The 22,969-nt window shown below is 46.6% G+C and overlaps 1 long non-coding RNA gene across 1 annotated transcript; it reads left to right on the forward strand.

Moving 5' to 3' along the window:
* Positions 1 to 6,766: 6,766 nt before the first annotated feature.
* LOC138433562 (uncharacterized) lies at positions 6,767 to 11,397 on the forward strand. The gene is made up of 2 exons (XR_011254359.1): positions 6,767 to 6,857; positions 11,182 to 11,397. It is a non-coding gene; the product is annotated as an uncharacterized lncRNA (long non-coding RNA).
* Positions 11,398 to 22,969: the final 11,572 nt, after the last annotated feature.

The raw sequence follows: 22,969 nt of genomic DNA on the forward strand, positions 1-22,969 counted from the left end.
TTGTTTGTTTGCATTTTCCTGTGATTTAAATCTTAAAGTTAGCTTGTTCCATGTGTGGAACTTTAGCTCCCCAATTTAAAAAGGAATTTTGCAAAGCTATGCCACTATTATCTAGTGGCAACTCTTTCTTTCTACAGCTTGTATAATAATATTGACTATTTATAAAGCCTGTGTTCATCCAGAATTGGGTTTTAAAATTTGGTCAGAAGACTTTACTTGAATCACAGCAGTCTTGTAGGAAAAAAATAACCCACACATAACGCTGAGAAAGAAACCTTTATTTATGCTAATCCCACTGAGTATCTCTTTGTGTTGGCTTGTTCCCTCATGAATGCTCATTGAGAAGTCACGGTCTCCTCCTGAAACCCCAGTGAGGCAGGGAGGAGTGGAGTGAGGCAGGGAGGAGCGGGTGTGCAACATTGCCATCTCTCAGCTGCCACCTCTGAATTCCATCTCTGTGTTCTTACTCTACCATCAGGCAGAGGCATACAATGGTTTCCCTTTACAGAGCCAGGACAGTGGTCATCTAGACACTCATGCCAAGGTCGGAGAGACAGAGGCATCTGTGAGTGACGGCCTCTGGGGCCCTTGGGACCGGCAACCAACTTGAGGGATTTCCCTGTCTAAAGGCATGACGTGCATGTCCATAGCCCCGGGGTCAGAGACTAAATCGAGATGAGTAAGAGGGAGGAGAAGTCAGTGTTTCATTGGGAAAGGGGGAAACTTGTTTATATGCTCCCCCACCTATAAATTAATCTCTCAGAGACAAGACTCACTTTCAGAAAGAACACTTGCTGACATTGATTGATGACAGGCCTTGAATGACCAAAGAATATTAATGAAGTTCCTCTATGTGCCTCACTCAGTCATTGTCAGAATATATGACCATATGTATAACCAAATAGCCAGAAGCTTGGTGTCTATCTTAAAAACCCTGCTCTGTGTTCTAGTCTATGTAATATTTAAAAAGGTAGGAGAGAGTACTTCTATTTATTTTCATGTGTCAGAGTTTGGGACCCCAGCTCAGGAGGCCAATAATCCTATAATCTCTAGAGCATAGTGAACTTGGGGCTATGAATTTGCTTTGCCAGGTTTTTATCTGTGCTTTTGATCTACACTGAAATTACAGAAGCCAAGCACTGCCACTACCCACCAAAAAGTCTTACAAAGATTCCTTTTCAACAATCTGTATATGTACTGACCTCTACATGTATGTGTCAACATGAGAAATACTAACTGCTACAAACATCCCACTGCCTCCGGGTAGGGAAGTCACATATCCGAAGTCTACAAAAATATAGCTAGGTGTCACTTTTCTTCCCTTTGCTTCTCCACCTCTGTTCATGTGATGCCTAATAAGGAAGAATGACTTTTCACTTGTGCCCATTTGCTGGCTTCTACCCAGATACTCACTTACTTACCCAGATATTAAATCCATCTAGAACTGAAGACCAGAGAAAGATATTTACTTTGGGGTAATCAATGCAAGTGAAGGAACAATCTACAGGAACCCATCTTATTTGAAGGTGAAAGTTGCTTCTAATAATTCTTCCAGGAGTGCATCCCACTCTCGATTTCTAACTGGGTGTGTCAGTTACCTATGGCCACGATAATGCTGTGTAACACACAGCTCTCAGCGCCTCTGTGGCATACAACAAGCAGGTACGGCTCACATGTCCCGGTGGTCACTGGGGTGGTTCTGCCAGTTCTGGCCAGTCTCATTCACTTCTGTCAGCTGATTGAGGCTGGCTTTGGCCAGGCAGCTGAGGCAATTCAGTTCTGTTCCACATGCCTCCTGCCACATGGATAGCCCAAACGTGTTCTCATGGCTGCAACAAAGACACAAGGACAAGTGGACAAGGCTCCCCGAGGCTTAGGCTCAGAACTGGCATGTCATCGTTTCTGTGGCATTCTATCAGCCTCAGAAAGTCACAAGACCGGTTCACGTTCAAGGAGATGAGGAAGCAAGTTCTGCCTCTTGTGAGAAGAACTGAAAAGCCACGTCAGAGTGTTTGGCTGTAGACAAAAAGTAAAGGATTTGGAACCATAAAATGCAGTAAATCTTTCACAGTGAGATCCTCCCCCAATTATAGTTCTGGCCAGGATTTGGTGGTTGCTTAAGAGATGTACTATCATTACCCTCCTTAAATACCTGCAGCAAAATGTGGAAGTAGCCAATCGCATCTTCTCTTGAGGCTGGTGTTTCAGAACGTTTTTACAGAGGAGGCCTTACGTAAGTCCTCGGCATACCTTTATCACTGCCATGATTGTCGCCACAGGGGCGCCCCTAACTAGAGTTATCTGCCACAGAGTATCCAGTCACTGTGACAGCAGTGGACAGAAAACAGTGGCTTGTTGAACATCCTGGTGAGGTGGGAAAGGGGCCCAAAAGCAGCTGGGAGAGAAGAGTGTTGTCATGAAAGAGTCTTGGGAGCTTGTGTAACGTGTGGAAGTGTTAGTTGCTCCACCATATCCGACTCTTTGCGACCTCATGGACTGTAGCCCACCAGGCTCCTCTGTCCATGCCATTCTCCAGGCCAGAATACTGGAGTGGGTTGCCATTTTCCTCTCCAGGGCATCTTCCTGACCCAGGGATCGAATCCAGGTCTGCCGCATTGCAGGCAGATTCTTTACCGTCTGAGCCACCAGGGAGCTTGTAGTAAATATTTTCCTTAGCATTGATTTACTTGGCTACACTGAGTCTTAGCTGTGGCAGGCAAGATCTTCACTGCCTCATGCAGGACCTTTCTCTGTGGCACGCAGACTCTAGCTGTGTCTCTCGAGCTTTGGAGCACATGGGCTCAGTATTTGTGGCACACGAGCTCAGCTGCTTCATGACAGGTGGGATCCCAGATCCCCAACCAGGGACTGAACCCGTGTCCCGCACACTGCAAAGCAGACTCCCAACCGCTGGACCACTGGGAAGTCCCCATAGTCAATAACGTTTGAGAAGGATCGGGTGAAGTACAATTGAGGGAGCAACTAGATGGCTCCAGTCTGTTCTTCCTGGAGAGCCTCCACCAGAAAGCAGGGGAGGAATTTGATCTCCACAGCCTCTGGCTTCCTTCTGGCAGAATCAGAGATGGCTGGTGTGAATCACGTTGGAGCCCCTTAAGCATTTAGCTGGCAAACTTGATTTTCACCCCAGGCTGTGGCTACTTCCTGTGGCCAACAGAGAAGAGCCCTATAACCATTTCTGAATTCTTGTCCATGGAGTTGCTCTGAGGCAGTTTTACCACATAAGTCCAGCTCAGTCTCTGGGCACTCGCTAAAAGGTATCACCCATACCCTTTGATTGGGCTTCCCTGATAGCTCAGCTGGTAAAGAATCTGCCTGCAATGCAGGGGACCCCAGTTCGATTCCTGGATCGTGAAGATCCACTGGAGGAGGGATAGGCTATCCACTCCAGTATTCTGGCCTGGGGAATTCCATGGACTGTATAGACGGTGGGGTCGCAAAGAGCTGACTTTCCGAGTGACTTAAAAAAAAAAATACCCTTTGACAGCTGGCCCCACCCTAACATATAACACCGAGTGTGGACGTTGTTTGTACCATGCTGGGGGTATGAACATCAAGGTTGGGGATGGGGCAGTTGGCAGAGAGGAGAGCTCTACCACTTGCTAATGAGGTGAAAGGAATCCCTTAATGGTATTGTAATCCTTCTGGCTTACTCTCGATATAAGCTGTCTACTCATTACTGAATCTACTGAAATACTGAAGCATGCATTCCTGGTCCCACTGGAGCACACAGCAGTCATCACTTTAACACTGCTACTCACACCTGACCTCAGAAGAACAAGGGTAAGGAACTATGTTAACTATAGAACACGGTGAGAGCCACTGAAGATGATGTGGTTAACCAGCTGAGGCTTGAAGCTCCTGGTGCTCCAGGAGGAAGTCTGAAATGTCTGTTGGCCCATGGCTTCAGGCAGACTTGGAAGCTGTGCAGGAGCTGAGATGGATGTCTGCTCACATCCGTGTCAGGGAGGGAGGGTGCACAGGCCAGGCCAGGCGTCTCACCGCAGCCGATGTGCTTGGAGATTGTTCTCTGTGAATGGGCTCCGGGATCACCAGCGCCAGGCTCTGCTACTTCTGCAGCTCCTTTCTAGAGACCTCACTTTCCCCACAATCAAAACAGCACGCACAACCAGCCTCATGTGCTGAGGCTGAGGAGGGCGCCTGGTACAGGCTACAGTATGGCGGTTAGCACCTGCTCAGTGGGACAGATTCTACATGGCGTTCATGCAAGGCATTCAGTGACACATCTGAAGGGCATTGTGCAACAAGGGAAGAGAGGGCCTTTCCCGGTGGCTCAGTGGTAAAGAGTCCACCTGCCAATGCAGGAGATATGGGTTCGATCCTTGATCCAGGGAGATCCCACATACTGTGGAGTAGCCAAGCCCCTATGACACAACTATTTGAGCCTGCGCTCTAGAAACCAAGACCCGCAACTCCTGAAGCCCACATGCCCTGGCGCCCATACTCTGCAAGAAAAGCTACTGCAATGAGAAGGTTGCACACAGCAACTAGAGTAGCCCGCAGTCTCAACAAGTAGAGAAACGCCCGTGCAGCAAGAAAGACCTGGCACAGCCAAAAATAAGACTATTTAAAAAAAAGGGAAGAGAGGAGCTCTGTGTTGCCCCAGCAGGAAGGGGTCTGAGTCCTAAGCCAAAAATCCAACAACCAGCACACAACACATGTTTTTTTAAAGATATTTTGATGTCGACCATTTTTAAAGTCTTTATTGAATTTGTTACAACACAGCTTGTTTTATGTTTTGTTTTTTTTAGCAATGAGGCATGTGGGATCTTAGATCCCCACCCAGGGATCAAACCCACACCGCCTGCATTGGAAGGCGCGGTCTTAACCACTGGACCACCAGGGATGTTCTCCCACTCAACATATTTAAATGGCACCCCGCATGAGACAGGGACCAGGAACTAAGTTCATTCAGCTAAGTCAACAAAATAGATGTTTGTTCAACTAAATAAAGCCTGAATGAGCACTGCTGGTCCCTCTGTTAGGGTGCTTGTTAAGGGATGTGTAGGCATCCTGAGGTCCCCTCCAAGGCTGAGTCGGCTGTCTCCACTTCCTCTGAGCCCTCCAGCTCACTTCATTCATCTGTGCAACCTGGCGTGTCAGCTCCCTCTAGTGGCCAGCGGTGAACACACCCTCGCATGAGCCAGTCAGGAGTTACAAAATTGGGAGGAATGATGCTAAAGCTGAAGCTCCAGTACTTTGGCCACCTCATGCGAAGAGTTGATTCAGTGGAAAAGACTCTGATGCTGGGAGGGATTGGGGGCAGGAGAAGAAGAGGACGACCGAGGATGAGATGGCTGGATGGCATCACAGACTCGATGGACGTGAGTCTGAGTGACCTCCAGGAGATGGTGATGGACAGGGAGGCCTGGCGTGCTGCGATTCATGGGGTTGCAAAGAGTCGGACACAACTGAGTGACTGAACTGGTAAGCACTTTTCACACATCAAATCAATCAGAAATCTCAAGGTTGAACCAGGCATAATCAATGGTAAAGTTCATGAACTTTGCATATATATTTGTGTGTGAGCACATGCATGCACTCCAGGCCACAAAGTAAGGTGTATTTGTTACAGGTTAGTGCCGAAGTTTAAAAGCCTGTACACCTAGGTCACACGTGATGGAACCAGGCCCTCCCCAGTTGTGGTTCCTTGTGGCAAGGAGGAAGCATCCTTAGGCACCCGTTCTGTTGACTCATTCTTAGGGATTTGGGGGCGGGAGGGGTAACACAAAAGCTGGAGAGGGCACAATCCTTCCTTATTGAGGAGAGAACGACGTAGGTGGTAGACAGCCACAAGCCTGTGAAAGAAGTAAAAGCAAGTTACAGCGCAGCAGGCCCCTGGGAAGGGTGCAGCTGCTGCTGCTGCTGAGTCGCTTCGGTCGTGTCCGACTCTGTGCGACCCCAGAGACGGCAGCCCACCAGGCTCCTGTCCCTGGGATTCTTCAGGCAAGAACACTGGAGTGGGTTGCCATTTCCTTCTCCAATGCATGAAAGTGAAAAGTGAAAGGGAAGTCGCTCAGTCATGTCCAACTCTTCGCGACCCCATGGACCGCAGCCTACCAGGCTCCTCTGTCCATGGGATTTTCCAGGCAAGAGTACTGGAGTGGGGTGCCATCGCCTTCTCTGAAGGATGCAGCAGGCAGAGCCGAGAGGAGGCGGGAGGCCTGGGAAGACTGGCCCAGAGCCGCATCCTGAAGGAAACCAAGGGCACGGAAGTGCGAGAAGAAAGGGATTTTACCTCACAGCAGGCTGTAGCTGGAAAGGACTTGGGGGGCTGACGCCATCAGCACCTCATTTTTTTCCCTGGTAACCCATATTTATATCCTCATGGACTATTAAAAAAGTTTCAAAGTTCGTATAGCACATGTCTGTCTCCTTCAAAGTCAGCTTACTTCTCCCTCTCTGTGTTTGACTTCTCCTTACTATGCTTGATTGGTTTTTTTTTTATTGTGGTAAAGTATATATAACACGAAGCTTGCTGTTGTAACTGTTTTTAAGTGTACAATTCAGAGGCATCGAGTACATTCACAATGTTGAATCATCAACCCTATCACCCATTTCTGAAACGTTTTCATCACCCGAAACTGTAACCGTTGAGCAATAACTACTCACTTCCTATTCAGCTTTGCCCCTGGCCATGTTAGTTCTACTTTCTATCTCTGGATTGGCCTTTCCAGATACTTAGTGAAATCATGTGATACTTGTCTTTTTGTGTCTGGTGCATTTCACTTAACATAATGTCTTCAAGTTTCATCCATGTTGCAGCCTGTGTCAGAACTTCATCACTGCTTTTGGCTGAATAGCAGTCCATCGTATGGGTATGTGACTTTCTATTTGTCCGTCTGTGGGTGGACACTTGGGTTATCTCACCTCATTTTCAGTGAAGGGACTGAAGTTCTGAGTGGTTCAGGTGACCCCATTACTCCGTGGGAAGCCGGATCAGAGAGACCAGGTCTCCCGCTTCTCAGGCCAAGACACTGCTCCAGGCTACCGAACATGACACCCTTTTATTTCAGGTTCTCCTCTGATTTCAAAGTGAAAATAACAACAACAACGAAATCTCATAGCACTTAACTACATCCCAGGCACTGTTCTGAGTGCCTCATGCGCGTTAACTCATTTCCGCGTTACTCTAAGACCTGTGAGGTAGTTGTACAGCATTACTTTCCCCTCTTAACAGATGAGGAAATAAGCACAGAGAGGTTCAGGAACTTGCCCACTGCCACACAGCTATTAAGTGACAAAGCCAGGCCAGGAACCCAGCTCCAAAGTCCCTACGCTTAATGACTCTACCCCACTGCCCCCAGCCTTATAGAGAGAAAAGCTTTCTTCACTAAAGCCGCACATCCCAGTTTCTAGTGTTAGAGACCCGATTCCAGGGAAGAAGTCAGTCAAGGTGCTCTTTCTCTGAGATTAACTCAGGAAGAAAGTTTACCCCAGAAAAAAGGCTGCAAGTTGAATCTCACCTGCCTTTTACACAAACGTCCATGGTTCTAAAGTCTGCATGGGGTCTCATGGGACAGAGTCTCCTCCCCTGACCTGGATTATCTGGAAACTTCAGAGCAAAGGAACATCCTCCAGGCCTGGAACTGGTTCCCTGAAACATTCTAGACTCCGCTCAGTTAAAGGCACAGGAGTCTGACCCTGGGGGTGCCCTGACTACTGAGAGTCAGTTGGTTTTCCATGTGCATCTGAGTGTCACTCTCCAGATTTCCACAGCCACTGGAGTTAGGGTGAAGCCAGTTACCTGCAGAACCCTGAAGAGTCACACAAGTCCCTGACAGCCCTGCCCTAGGTATATTTACATCATGTGACTTGTTGACTAGGAAGATGGAAGCTTCCAGAAAGAAAACCAAAGAGAATCCATAGCTGCTTTCTCCAAGTTTCTTATACTCGGAAAAGCAAGTGCTGAAGAAATCACTCCCATCCTAAGGAGGAGGAAAATTGGAGGGAGTCCCGCTGTCTCCAGTAAAACAAACAAGGACACCTAATTTCCAGGCACGGCCGAGAAGATGTATCATTAGAAAGTCTGAGTTCCAAGAGACTCTGTGTCCTTGCGGTGTGGCTGTCTGAGTTCTCTAGGTTGTGGTTTCATCCAGGAAGTTGAAGAGCTTCAGCTGATGGGTCAACAAGAACAGAACTTAACCTGCCACAGCACATGGGGCTGTAGCTTGGTAAGACTGTTAAAGTGTCCTCCTGAAGCAACCAGTCGCTGGCTTCTGACATTTCCTTTGGGGAAGCTACAAATTGCTAAATCTTCCCAGGTGGCGCTAGTGGTAAAAAAAAAAAAAAAAAGAAAAAGAAAAAAAGAAAGCCTGCCTGCAATGCAGAAGACACAAGGAACATCAGTTTGGTTCCTAAATTGGGAAGATCCCTTGGAGAAGGAAATGGCAACCCACCCCAGTGTTCTTGCCTAGAGAATCCCATGGACAGAGGAGCCTGGTGGGCTATAGTCCCTAGGGTCGCAAAGAGTTGGACACAACTGAGGATGCACAAATTGCCAAACAGCAAGAAAGGGCACAAACGCACTGCGATTCTATGTGTCTGGCCATTTTGAAAACTTCCTCTTCAATCTTACCCATCCACCCACCTGTATTAAGCAAGCTCTCCTGTATCAGAATTCAGATAATACAGAAATCAGGTGATGCAGTCAAGGATGGGGGAACTGTTTTTCCTGCCTCAGATTGGAGACTGCAGCTCCAGAACTGTTCTCTGGAACTCAACATAACGCCTCCCAACCTCGGCTCTGCACATACGGCCCATGATCCCCCTCTTGCCCAGAAGTCTTCACAGATAGGCACCCTTGAGTTTTAAGGAAGCCAAAGACCCTGTCCAGAGGTGAGGTAAGGAATCCATGGTAGTAGGAAATCAGCAAAACCTGTAGGCTCAGCCCCCCGCCAGAAATGCGCAGGCCCCCGAGGAGTCACACAAGCACCCACCTCTCCTGCCCTAGTTACAGCCAGGACCCATTGACCAGGAAGAAAGGAGGTTTAAGAACAAAAGCCAAAGACAGCAGATTCCCTGGTGGGTCAGTGGTAAAGAATCCGCCTGCCAATGCAGAAGACAGGGTTCAATCCCTGATCCAGGACGATCCCACATGCTGTGCAGCAACAAAGTCCATGCGCCACAAGTACGGAGCCTGTCTCTAGAGCCCAGGAACCTCAGCTACAGAGCCCTGTGCCCTAGAGCCCAGGCTCCCCAACAAGAGAAGCCACGGCAATGAGAAGCCCTCACACTGCAACAACCTTGCCACGACTAGAGGAAAGCTGTGCAGCAACGAAGACCCAGCACAGCCAAAAATAAATGAGTAAAATTATTTTTTCAAAAAACCAAAGAGACTGCACAGCTGCCTTGTCCAAGCCTCTTCTGCTTGTAGTAGCAAGTGATTAGGAAATCACATGAGATCACGCTTGTGAAAGCATATTGCAGACTTGCACAGGTGTTCTAGAAACGTTAGCTATTTTGCTAAGCATACGGGAATTTTTTTCTTTGAGGGAAGATGGTCTTTCATCTTCCTAAGTTTTGCTCTCAGAGCAGACAGGCACTCACACAGAAACAGCATCTTTCGAGTTACCCCAGGAGCATGGACAGCACGGGCTGGTGGGAATGGACCAAGTGGTGGACCTCCTTGTTCAGGTTGGATTGTCCACTGCAGCACTGGACCTAGGCACGCTGCTCTGATGGGGAAGAGCAAGGAGGCTTTCCTGAGAAACCTGCCGCCTGTCTTTGTTGGGTGTGGGGACGAAGGAATTAGGATCCGCTGTGAGGCAGTGCCAGGGCTCCGTTCACTCTGGTATTTCTCTCAGTGTTGGGCTGACTCCATCACTCCTCCCGGCTGCCCTGTAGAATGTTCAGGGCTCACTCCCATGTATTTCACAACCCCCTCCTCTGTTACAGCTCCCTCAACCGTGCTCCCATGCAGTAGCCGCTGACGTCTACCCATTCCTGCCTGTTCTCCTGATTCTATGCCAAGCGCTTCACATACGTCACCTCATCCAATCCCACTAGCTGGGTGATCACCAAGCCCACCCGCCCCACCTCCGTTGCAGCTCTGTGTCCCTCCCCTTCGCCCACTGTTCATCCCTTAGTTCAGGACGCCCCCACTCCTGGTTTGGCAGGAGGGTGTCAGGATTGGTCTCCCCACCACCAGCCTTGTCGGTTCAGCACAGATGTATTATCCCGTTTAAAGCCACCAGATGGCTCCCTCACTTTCCTCCTCAGTCTGGCTTCATGAAATTGAGTTCAGCCTCATCACATTTCCCCTGCACTTTCCAACTGAGCCAAACTGCCACAGGGGTTCCTAAGCTTAAGCTCTCTTGCCATCCACTTTGTTACTCAGAGCTTCTCCCCTCTGTGTTCAACAGAGAGCTCAGGCTCCTTGAGTTCTCTCACTTCGGAACATCGAACACTGGTCTCTTTGCCAAGGAAATGTGTCTGCATGATCCAGAGAAGCATGGCCCCAACCAGGGTTATAATGTGTGTGTGGTTTTGTCCATATCAGTACACACCCCTAATATATCCTTCCGTCTGGTGGGAAGGAAGGTGGTCAGTGTGGACACTGGAGCCAGCTAAGTCAGGGATTCAGCACAGGCCAACACCAGCCTCCTGTACTGGTTCTGAGTTACGGGGCAGGACAGTGTTGCACCGTCCCAGCCCCTCTTCCCTCCACTCTCTGCCTGACAGCATCAGAGCCTCCACCCTCACTAGACCAGAAGCTTGCCTCCTGCTCTGCAGAGTGTTTCTTTTCATGCATGAAACTTACATGGCCAGTAATGTTGGCATATAAAGTAGAGTGCTTCAGACTTCATGGTGGTTCAAGCGGGGGATTCTTCATCTTTGAAAGCACAGTAAAGGCAGAACTGTATTGTCCTGTAGGTTTAGACGTGCCGTACATCATACCAAGTAAGATGAGGGCCCGTAGAGGGCTCCCTGGACCAGCTCAACTAGATCTGGCGCTTGCCTTAACTTCACTCGCTCTCAGGGCAACCTCAAGAGATGAGCCTTTTTTTGCCTGTGTTAGAACCACAAGAGTCTGTCTTTGTACTAACATTCTAAAATATTATGAGATTAGAATAAAACATCATTAAAGTAAACTTCTACCCTATTAAATGAGATTACACACTCTTCCTGTTCTACAATTAGATTTTTTCAGGCTTCCCTGGTGGTTCAGTAAGAATCCGCTTGCCAGTGCAGGAGACCCTAGAGCCGATGCTGCACAACACGGGAAGCCACCGCAGTCAGAAGCCCACGCGCCCCAACCAGAGAGAAGCCGCCGCTCTCCAGGAAAACCTCCCAAAATTAAGAACCTCCTGCTTGGACCACCCTGAAGTCTGGAAACCCTGCACAACCAAAAAGAAATACAATTATAAAGAATGACAGATATTTTTCACTCCAGTAGAGACAAGGAAAAGAGAATTTAAAGAGGTCTACTTTCTTTCAAAAACTAAGTGAAAATTAAAATACTGTTGAATGATAAACTCTTGCAATGTTTCATCTCCATGACAATGCCTTTTTTTAAAAAAAAAAAGCCAACTTAGAATCTCGGTCTCCTACAGTGTCGACACTTGTCGGTACTCTCATTTTTTTCTCTCCACATTCATTTTTTATTCTTCAGTCCTCCTTCTGTTTCCTGTAATGAATTAGGAAATATTTCATTAGTTTGGGTATGTATTTAATAGCTGAACATATTCTTTTCCTAATGTAAAGGAATGCAGGGTTTATGGCCGTACATATCCTAAGAGAATGCAGGAAGCAAGAAGCAAGACCCATCCTCTCTGCCCAGGCCCGAGGAGCTGTGTGTCCTGCGGCTCTCTGCCCCCTTGTGTCTGCATTGGGGTACTGCACTGCCCTCCCTAGGCTCGGGGCAGCTTCTGATGAGACATGGGGCAGATTCCCGGGGAAGAGACAGTAGGAGGGACCAGTGACTGGCGGGATAAACAGGAACTGGGACAGGCACTGGGACTGATGAGGGGGCCCACCACTCCATCTGGTTGAAGGCACAGGCCCTGTGCATCTTTCTTGTCTTTTCTTGCTTAACATTCGAGAGAATCCAGTACTTCCAAGTGGCTGATACTCCTTGGAGTTAGTTGGACCTTATAGCAACCCTGGTGGCTTCCCTGGTGCCTCAGTCGGTAAAGCATCTGCCTGCAATGCAGGAGACCCAGGTTCTATTCCTGGGTCAGGAAGATCCCCTGGAGAAGGAAATGGCAATCCACTCTAGCACTCTTGCCTGGAAAATCCCATGGACAGAGGAGCCTGATAGGCTACAATCCATGGGGTCACAAAGAGTCGAACACGACTGAGCGACTTCACTTTCACTTTTCAGAACTGCATCATCTGAGATGGATCAAGGGCTCCCTCCCGTTATACATTTGTTCCCCAGGCCACCCCCAATTCTGTGAGATGGGAGAACACGTGCTCCCAAAATCCAGCAGTAAAATGAAGGAACTCTTCAATCAGACATCTTTTAGACTCGCGCTTTCCCCCTTCACAGCTGAGACTGTGGGCAAGTTCCTTTACCTTTTTAAGCATTCGTTTCTACATCTATAGAATGTAGGTGATAATAAACACCTGCCTCCTGACTTGTGGCTACTGAACTTCTAGCAAGCCAAATGGATGTAATGTTATTGTCAAGATTAAATGAAAAGTCATTACTGTTGTTGTTGTTCAGCCACTAAGTCATGTTCAACTCTTTGGGACGCCATGGACTGCATGGACCAAGCCTCCCTGTGCCTCACTATCTCCCAGAGTTTGCCCAAGTTCATGTTCATTGAATCGGTCATGCCATCCAACCATCTCATCCTCTGTTGCCCTCTTCTCCTTCTGCCTTCAATCTTTCCCAGCATCACAGTCTTTTCCAATGAGTCGGCTCTTCACATCAGGTGGCCAAAGTATTGGAGCTTCAGCTTCAGTATCAGTCCTTTCAGTGAGTATTCAGGGTTGATTTCCTTTGGGATTCAGTGATTTGATCTCCTTGCAGTCCAAGGGACTTCAAGAGTCTTTTCTAGCACCACAGTTCGAAAGCATCAATTCTTTGATTCTCTGCCTTCTTGATGATCCAACTCTCATATCCATACGTGACTACTGGAAAGACCATAGCTTTGACTATACAGACCTTTGTTGGCAAACTAGTGTCTTTGCTTTCAATACACTGTCTAGTTTCGTCATAGCTTTCCTTCTGAAAATTCGTTACGTGCCAACAAGTCATAGACCAGTGAATACTTCCAGAACAAATGCAAGAATGAGTCAGAAGCTGGGAGGAGGCTTGAGGCCATCAGTCCAGCTTCCTTCCCAAAGTCAAGTCCTCTCTTCTGAGGACCCCAGTGAGATCGCGAATAAGAGCGACGGTTGCCAAGGGTAAGGACGTCTTTCTGACAGCAGCTCTCGCAGCCAATTCCAGATTCCTAAAGATGAAATCACCGAAAAAGCAAGAGAGTTCCAGAAAAACATCTATTCTGCTTTATTGACTATGCCAAAGCCTTTGACTGTGTGGATCACAATAAACTGTGGAAAATTCTGAAAGAGGTGGGAATACCAGGCCACCTGACCTGCCTTCTGAGAAATCTGTATGCAGGTCAGGAAGCAACAGTTGGAACTGGACATGGAACAACAGACTGGTTCCAAATAGGAAAAGGAGAACATCAAGGCTGTATATTGTCACCCTACTTATTTAACTTATATGCAGAGTACATCATGAGAAACGCTGGGCTGGAGGAAGCACAAGCTGGAATCAAGATTGCCAAGAGAAATATCAATAACCTCAGATATGCAGGTGACACCACCCTTATGACAGAAAGTGAAGAACTAAAGAACCTCTTGATGAAACTGAAAGAGGAGAGTGAAAAAGTTGGCTTAAAGCTCAACATTTAGAAAACTAAGTTCATGGCATATGGTCCCATCACTTCATGGCAAATAGATGGGGGAACAGTGGAAACAGTGACAGACTTTATTTTTCTGGGCTCCAAAATCACTGCAGATGGTGATTGCAGCCACAAAATTAAAAGAAGCTTACTCCTTAGAAAGAAAGTTATGACCAACCTTGATAGCATATTAAAATGCAGAGACATTACTTTGCCAACAAAGGTCTGTCACGCGAATGTATGTTCCTCGGTTCTTTGTCTCATCACAACAAAGATTTGGAGTGACGGATATTACAGCCCCTTGGCGTGTCACAGCTCTCAGGTCTCGGATAGACCGTGTTATAGCTCTCAGGTCTTGGATAGACCGTGTTATAGCTCTTAGACAAATCAGTGTTACAGCTCAGTGTTACAGCTCTATTTTATTTAGAAGATAGCAGGAAAATCCATCTTTGAGGCGTGAGGGCACATTGATCTAAAGACATGAGGGAAAGAGCGCCCCAGCGCGCGGGAGACAAAGAGAGAGCTGGCTTTGGCTCCTCTATTTATACGTTTATCTCTCCCTGGGCCTGTCCTATGTAAATTGGGCCAGCCAGGAGTGTTGTTTGTTTTACCTGAGGTCCTCACTCCAGTCCTCGGACCTTCTTTTGTTTCATTTTCACGGGCTTTTCCCTTCCTTTTCTTGTAGCCACCACCATTTTGGACTCCTTTTCCCTGTTCTACCTACCTAACAGGTCCATCTAGTCAAGGCTATGGTTTTTCCAGTGATCATGTATGGATGTGAGAGTTGGACTATAAAGAAAGCTGAGCACAGAAGAATTGATGCTTTTGAACTGTGGTGTTGGAGAAGACTCTTGAGAGTCCCTTGGACTGAAAGGAGATCCAACCAGTCCATCCTAAAAGAGATCAGTCCTGGGTGTTCATTGGAAGGACTGATGTTGAAGCTGAAACTCCAATACTTTGGCTACCTGATGTGAAGAGCTGACTCATTTGAAAAGACCCTGATGCTGGGAAAGATTGAGGGCAGGAGGAGAAGGGGACAACAGAGGATGAGATGGTTGGATGGCATCACCAACTCGATGGACATGGGTTTTGGTGGACTCTGGGAGTTGGTGATGGACAGGGAGGCCTGGCGTGCTGCGATTCATGGGGTCACAAAGATTCAGACATGACTGAGCGACTGAACTGAACTGAATTGAAAGATGAGAAACTGACTGGCCTAGTTGGGCTGGGGACCTGCTGCTGGGCCAGGCCAGGGGTGTACTAGGTTAATTAAGAGAGACAAAGAAGGAGTGGGTCCTTGTGAGCTGGACTGACATTCTGGAGGGGGAGGTTACTAAACCATGTGAGAGCCTGAATCAAATAGCAGAGGCAGCCTGACATCTGTGGGGAAAAACCCTCCTGAGATGCAGAGTTAGGTCACAGCGAATCAGTCTGAGTTAGGTCTTGGTAAGGTCATTATGAAGGTTGAGAAAACACATGTGGCTAGACTCTATACAGTGAACTTCTATAAAGCCAGGTTGTTGCAGATTGATTCATCTCATCCATCTGCTTCTAAAGAATCAACTGATGCAACTGTCATTTTTATACCTGCTTCAAATATATAAAAATCAAAGACCCAGAAAGGTTAGATCTCTTGCTTGATGTTACAGAAACAGTTTGTTCGAAGCTAGAATCCAAGTTCTCTACATGCTGGCCAAGGTCTCCTACTGCAGCACAGTAGTCCCCAGGCAAGGGACAGGCCCCAGAGGAAACCATTGGTTTTTCTGGAAAGGGCAACTTCAGGAGGACTTGACAGGCTGGACAGGAGGCATCACCTTCTAGACATGGCCCTCAGAGACAATGAGTATGTATTTCTATGCTCTTTAATCCTTGATGACCCCTCGCCTATTTGAGGTAAAGGGTCTTTTGAAGGAAAAAATTATCTTTCCTGTTAGCTATACCGAACATATTTCAACATTAGGAAACAATCAGAATAGAGACTAACTTAAGAAATTCTTTTTACAAAGAAATGAATGCCTTTTATTCTTTATAAATAATCTGTTTCTAAGTTTCAAAAATCAATACAATATTTTTAGGTAGTACATTGTCACAGAAGTTCCCTGGTGGCTCAGAGGGTAAAGATCTGCCTGCAATGCAGGAGACTCAAGTTCAGTCCCCGGGTTGGGAAGATCCCCTGGTGAAGGGAATGGCAACCCACTCCAGTATTCTGGCCTGGAGAATTCCATGGACAAAGGAGCCTGGCGAGCTACAGTCCATGGGGTCACAAAAAGTCAGACATGTCTGAGTGACTGACACTTTTACTTTTGTAAAAGAAGCTCTCTGTGCACTGTAAATTATTACCACAAAGTTAGTGATCATCACTTGGCCCCATCATCTTGTCCTCCTGATGTCCATGCCTTTGTGATGTCTCTTCTGTTACAAGTGGGTGGCACCTCTGACTTGCTTCCACCCATACAATTCAGCAAAGGCGATAAGATGTCATCTCTGTGATGATGTTACATAGGATTGTAATGTCTGTCTTGCAAAGAGACTCACTTCCTTGGAGGCTTTGAGGAAGCCAAGTGATCATGTTGGGAGGACCCACGGGGCAAGGAGCTGGGGGTGGTCTCTGGTTGACAGCCCCTAAGAAAGTGAGGCCTTCAGAATGAAACCTACCAGGAACTGAATATGCCCAACAACCACGTGAGTAAGGAGGTGGTTACTTCACCACTCACGCCCCAGATGATACCACAGATCCAGTTGCCATCTTGACTGCAACCTTGCAGCAGACATAGCTGAGCTGTGCCTGGACTCCCGGCCGACAGAAACTGTGAGATAATGGATGTGGATTGTTTTAAGTCACTGAGTTTATAGTGATATCATTATATAGCAACTGATAATTAATACAACCTGATAATACAAATATGAAATGATTATATTCTCATTATCCAGAAATTACAGTTGTATTAACATCTATGTTATATCCTTCTGGGTAAAATTAATACATCTTCACTGAAAATTACAATGAAGCAGAAGCAAATATATCAAAAAAGGAAAATCCCTCCTCTCCTTCTATACCTTATTCTTCTTGCCAACTTCTGTAGGAAAACCAGGGTTAATAATTTTGTGTGTTTTTCTCTCCCTCCATCCTTCAATCCATACATTTATGTATTATATAATATGTAATAAAACTGCACGTATGTAGCACACATATAAATAATACATCTTGCAGAAGTATATTTTACATATTTTAAAATAGAAATGCACAATTAAACAAAAACACTGGGATTGTTTTATGTTATTCTGTACCAGTTGCTCAAGTTAAAAGACTAAGACTCACCTTTGTTTTTCTTTTTCCCTTACTCCCCACATCCAAGTCACTACTAAATTCCATTGTTTCCATCTCTGAATATAACCCAAGTCTACCTAATTACTTGTTACTCTCACCATTTCTGTAGGCCAAGCTATCATCTTATCTGGCCCTTTTCCTGTCCTAAGTGACCCCTGCTACAGTCTTGGCCTCGACCCTCCTCTTCACACCACGGCCAGAGTGACTGCTAAAACCGGAGTCAGATCATGTCACCCCTCTGCTCAGAACCCACCAGAAGAACCAAAGTTCAGAATGAATGGGGAAAATTGGAGGTATGTGCTAAGTCTCTTCAGTGGTGTCTGACTCTTTGTGACCCCATGGACTGTAGCCTGCCAAGTTCCTCTGTCTATGGATTCTCCAGGCCAGAATACTGGGGAGTGGGTTGCCATTTCCTACTCCAGGGGATCTTCCTGACCCAGGGATTGAACCTGGGTCTCCTGCATTACAGACAGATTCTTTACCATCTGAGCTACCTGGGAAGCCCTAGGAGGATATGAAGGAGGGAAAAAATGTGAAACCTTTATTTTAAAACAGTTTCAAACATGTCAAGCCTACTCTTTCTCTTTCAGTTTCTTGTCCCCCAGGCAAATATCAGTATTGTATTATAGTTGGACCTGGACATATATGCTCTTTATTAATACTTGAGATTCTGACTACAGCTGCGTACAAAGGGGCAAATTGCTGAAAGATCCATCTTCCACCAGAATATCTGACCACTCTTGCCTCACCTACACTAGCCTCTATGTGTCATTACCATCCATAAGGATCTTTTTGAACCCTTTAAGAACACTTTATTCAAACCCACAAAGAATTTCTTTATCAAGAGGGTTATGCCTACAGTGAGAATACTCCCTCTGTCTGAGGGTGGAATGTCCTTAGTTAGACTACAGTCGGTTGCCTAGATTAGAGCCCTTCCCTTCTCTCGTGTCCACAGCCTGGAAAATGAAGTCCAGTCTCCTGATCTCACACACATGGCCCGCCCTCTTCCGACTGCACCCACCTCTCCAGCCTCATCCTCCTTTCCCGCACACTCGTCACTGCCCTGCCCCTATTCCCCCTCAGAGCCTTTGCACATGTGGCCATTCTGTCTCATTTTTGCATGTCTAAATCCTGCTTATCTCCCTACTCCCGGCAAACCATTCACATCTTAAGCAAAATATTCATCAATCTATCAACAGCCAATGATGAGCCTCAATAATAAAGTAACCATGTGTCCCAGAGCACTTTCTCATCCATCTGTGATCACTTTGAATTATTCTTGCAACACACCTATCCCCTTTTGCTATTAGACACAACACTGTGTGGACTGAATATGCACTCTGAAGTATTTTCCTTAATTAGATCCATCCCAGTACCCTCCTCCATATTGCACGGGCCACAGACCCTTCCCTGCCAGTGAGTAACTGTGTTGTAAATGCTCTCAGCTAAGACGACTCACACTGCGTGGTGAGATGAGAGTGCTTTGCAGTGTCTGTTACTCTGCTGAAGCCTCACTTTCTGCCAGTTACTTTCAGTTTGCACCTATCATGACTGAGAAGCTGTTCATAAGTATAGCACTAGACCTACCACAAAGAAACAAGAAGAAAAGCAGAAGATGTTAAAGTGTAAATCTGACAGTAACTCTAGGTAACTATGGGAACGGTTGAGAAAGAAAGGAAGAAGATCAACAGGAAATTACAGATTAGCGGAATGACTTTGACATTTTTAAGAACATTAATACAGCTCGCTGCAGCCCAGGGACACTAACCAAGAACTAGAGGGATGGCAGATGACAGCAGTCATAACCAGGAGCATATCAATTGTTCACGGACAAAGCTCCACCATATGTGCAGAGCTGACTTTGCATCCCTTTAGGGATGAGGCCGTGTGGACCACTTAGAGGCTGATTTAAGTAGCACTTCTTTATCCAGGAATGCACCCTTCACGCAAAACAGCAGTGCACATATAATACTTTCATTTCTATTATTTTGTTTTATTTTCCTTTATCAAATTGTGTCTTAAAATCTAAATGTATTCTAGACTGAATACTGCTTTGAACATGTTAGTCACTGAGAAAGAGTCCTTTCAACAACTGAATGTGAAAATACACAGGTAGGGCACCTTGCTCTGGATACAGAAAGTGTGAAAGTGAAAGTGTTTGTCACTTAGTCATGTCCAACACTTTGTGACCCCATGGACTATAACCTACCAAGTTACAGCCACCAGGCTCCCCTGTTCAAGGAATTCTCCAGGGAAGAATACTGGAGTGGGCTGCCATTTCCTTCTTCAGGGGATCTTCCCGACCCAGGGATTGAACCCGGGTCTCCTGCATTGCAGGTGGAGTCTTTACCATTTGACCCACCAGGGAAGCCCAATCTGGATACAGAAGGTGCTTTGCAAAACAGTTTTCTTTAAAAGTTTACTCTTACTCACCCACCATAGCTCCCACAGCTTCTTGTACTGTTGCTCTTGCCACAATATAGTGTACATATTGTCGGTCTTTTCCACGGGCCTGATAAGGCAAAGTTGTGGACCAGTCTCAACAGGAAACATGCCACATCCAAACTGGGAAACTCAGAAAGAGGGACAATTTACCAAGCTACCTTCCCTAGTGTCTCAGATGGCAAAGCATCCGCCTGCAATGCGGGAGACCCGGGTTCAATCCCTGGGTCGGGAAGATCCCCTGGAGAAGGAAATGGAACCCACTCCAGTACTCTTGCCTGGAAAATTTCATGGATGGAGGTGCCTGGTAGGCAACAGTCCATGGGGTCACAAAGAGTTGGACATGACTGAGCGACTTCACTTTCCTTTCCTTTTACCAAGCTAAAGTCTGGGTACTGGGAAGCCACAGAGGATGCTAGGGCACCTAGAGCTGATGAAGCCGGGAGGAGTCATGTGCCAGGGCCTCCTTCATCTGAGGGACATGGACAGGATGACGCAACCACGCAGGGACAGAGCAGGGGAGTCAACACCCCATCTCAGTCCACTCCCCCATCTGGTCTCTGCCAGGGCTCCCTGTTGGCTGAGGGCCAACGCCAGAGGGCAGGGAGCCCAGGGATGCGCTCCACAGAACTGCCCTCCTGTGCAGAGACCAGGGTGAAGAGGGTGAGGAGTGGGTCAGGCTGGGCAAATGCGAGGTATCAAGACAGTGTGCGTCCTATATAATATTTATGTCCTTCGGGCCTAGAACAACCCTCGTTTAAGATTTACATCTCTAGTGCCCAGGAAAATCCTTGATACTAAGGGGAAATTATAGTTATATTTCAACCATATTGTCAGGCACTAGAGATATAAACATAAATGTTAATAACTATTTGGCTGGAAGGAGAGCACAAAGGATAAATTAGAGATGAAGGAACAAAACTTTTCTGAGACAGGTATGTGTGATGAATGGAAGGGTACATGTTTGCAGAGCTTTAAACCTCCTCTCTGGGGACTGAGTCAGGTGCCCCAGAGGTGAGCGTTAGTTCAGGTAACTCGAAAAAAAAGCAAACTAAGAATATAAGTGCAGTCCATCTTCAACTATCCATGAGTGTCACAGTAAAATGAGTTTTCCCAGATCCTGCACACTTAGCTAGTTAATAGCAGTATCTGTCAGGATGGAATCAGTTATGCTATACAAACAACATAAAAATTTCAGAGGCTTCATCTGGGTATATGCGCAAAAGAATTGAAAGCAGAATCTCACAGAGATATGGGTATATTCAAGTTCATAGCAGTTACTCACAACTGCCAAAAATAAGAAGCGACCCAAGTGTCCATCAGTGAATAAACAGATAAACAAAATGTGACATATAGATACAGTGGCATATGATTCAGTTTTAAGAAGGAAGAAAATCCTATCACGTGTTACAACATGGATGAAACTGGAGGATATTATACTAAGTCAAATAAACCATTTACAAAACGACAAATTTTGTGTGACTCCACTTTTATGAGGTACCTAGTGTAGTCAAATGTATAGATGCATAAAGTCAAATGGTGGTTGTGAGGGGCAGCGGGGAGGGGAGGTCAACACATTGCTGTTTCATGAGAACGAGTTTCCATTTTACAGGATGAAGAGAATCCTGGAGATTGTTTGCACAACAATGTAAATATACTTAAGACCTCTGAACAGTACACTTAAAAATGGTTAAGATGGTAAATGTTATACATATTTTACCACAGTTTTAAAATGTTTTTAATTTAAAAAGTTAAGCGCCTTAAACCACAACGACTTATTTCTCACATCACTATACTTTCATCAAGGGTGAGTTAAGGGCTCCACTCCATGTTCATATTGTTCTCCCTCTGGACCAGCTAATGGAGCAGCTACCTTCTGGAACACAGCTGGCTTCCATGGCTATGGGAAGAGACCAAGGGTGAGTCTTCCCCATCCAAACCTAGCGAACTCAAGGTATCCACAGATGCATGAGGTCAGAGACATGGGGGCCACACAGCCAAGAACTAATGCAAATCAAGAAGTATGTGTAGATAAGGACATGGGCAGGGCTCCTGGCATAAGAGTCTGAGTAGACACAGACTCGGATAAGAGGTCGACCGTGGTTTTTTTTTTTTAAATTAATCAATTTATTATGTAGGTGGCTGCATCAGGTCTTAGTGGCAGCAGGCAGCAGGCAGGATCTTTGTTGGGTCATGTGGGGTCTCTCTTTGTGGCACAGACTCTCTAGTTGTGGCACTTGAGATTAGTTGTTCTGCGGCATGTGGGATCTTAGTTCCCTGACCAGGGATCAAACTCATATCCCCTACACTGCAAGGCAAATGGACCTTAACCACCCGACCAGGAGGGAACTCTCTGACCACGTTTCTAAAAGAACCTCTAGTCTGACCTAAAAATGCCTGTGACTTCCTGCAGCTATAAATGACCCTTGGTTTCCTCAGCCACGTTTGGGGCAGCAAACAGACTGAGAAAGCTGTTCATCCCCAAGGAGGTCATTGACTAATGTCCTATTCAGATAATATTTACCAAGGAAAGTGATGAAAAAGCAAAGTAGAGCCAACGGCCATGGAGAACACAGACCAGGGCCTGGATCAGGGCCAAGTCCTCCCTGCCGGCTGGAGGGGTGAGGGCCTCTCAGAGTGTCTGCCCACCTTCAGTCTGTTTCTGAATCACTGTGGACCCGTGATTGCTGTGTATCTTCTCTTTCTCTCTTCCCCAGCTGGAGTGTTTAGCCACTGCATATCGGGGCAGCGGAAGGGGACATAAATAGCCCACTTGCTGGTTCATGGTTTCCAGATCACAAGGAGCCATACTCCAGGTAGATGAAACTGCACTCATTCATTAAAGCAGGAACTGTCCTGAGAGCCTCAACTTGGAATTCAGTACTGAAACTGGATGGAAATTCAGGGCACTAAGGGGACTTGAGAGAGGCATGAGCACGCTGTTTGTAAAGGAGGATGAACTGAGAGGGTTACCACGTGGGTCGATTATAGTCTTTAGTGATGTTCCTCAAGGGTTCTGGTTCTCTCCTACTCTGGGCACATAGTAAGGTGGCACTTCTGCCCACCTTTAGTCAGGAAAGACTGAGAGAGACTAATTCAGTTCTTTGCCTTTTGCTTTCTTTTTTTCCAGTTCAGTTCAGTCCCTCAGTCATGCCCGACTCTTTGCGACCCCATGGAATGCAGCACACCAGGCCTCCCGGACTCCACCCAAACCCATGTCCATCTAGTTGATGATGCCATCCAACCATCTTATCCTCTGTCATCCCCTTCTCCTCCTGTCCTCAATCTTTCCCAGCATCAG

Source organism: Ovis canadensis, chromosome 2, assembly GCF_042477335.2.
Source record: "Ovis canadensis isolate MfBH-ARS-UI-01 breed Bighorn chromosome 2, ARS-UI_OviCan_v2, whole genome shotgun sequence".
Lineage (NCBI taxonomy): Eukaryota > Metazoa > Chordata > Mammalia > Artiodactyla > Bovidae > Ovis > Ovis canadensis.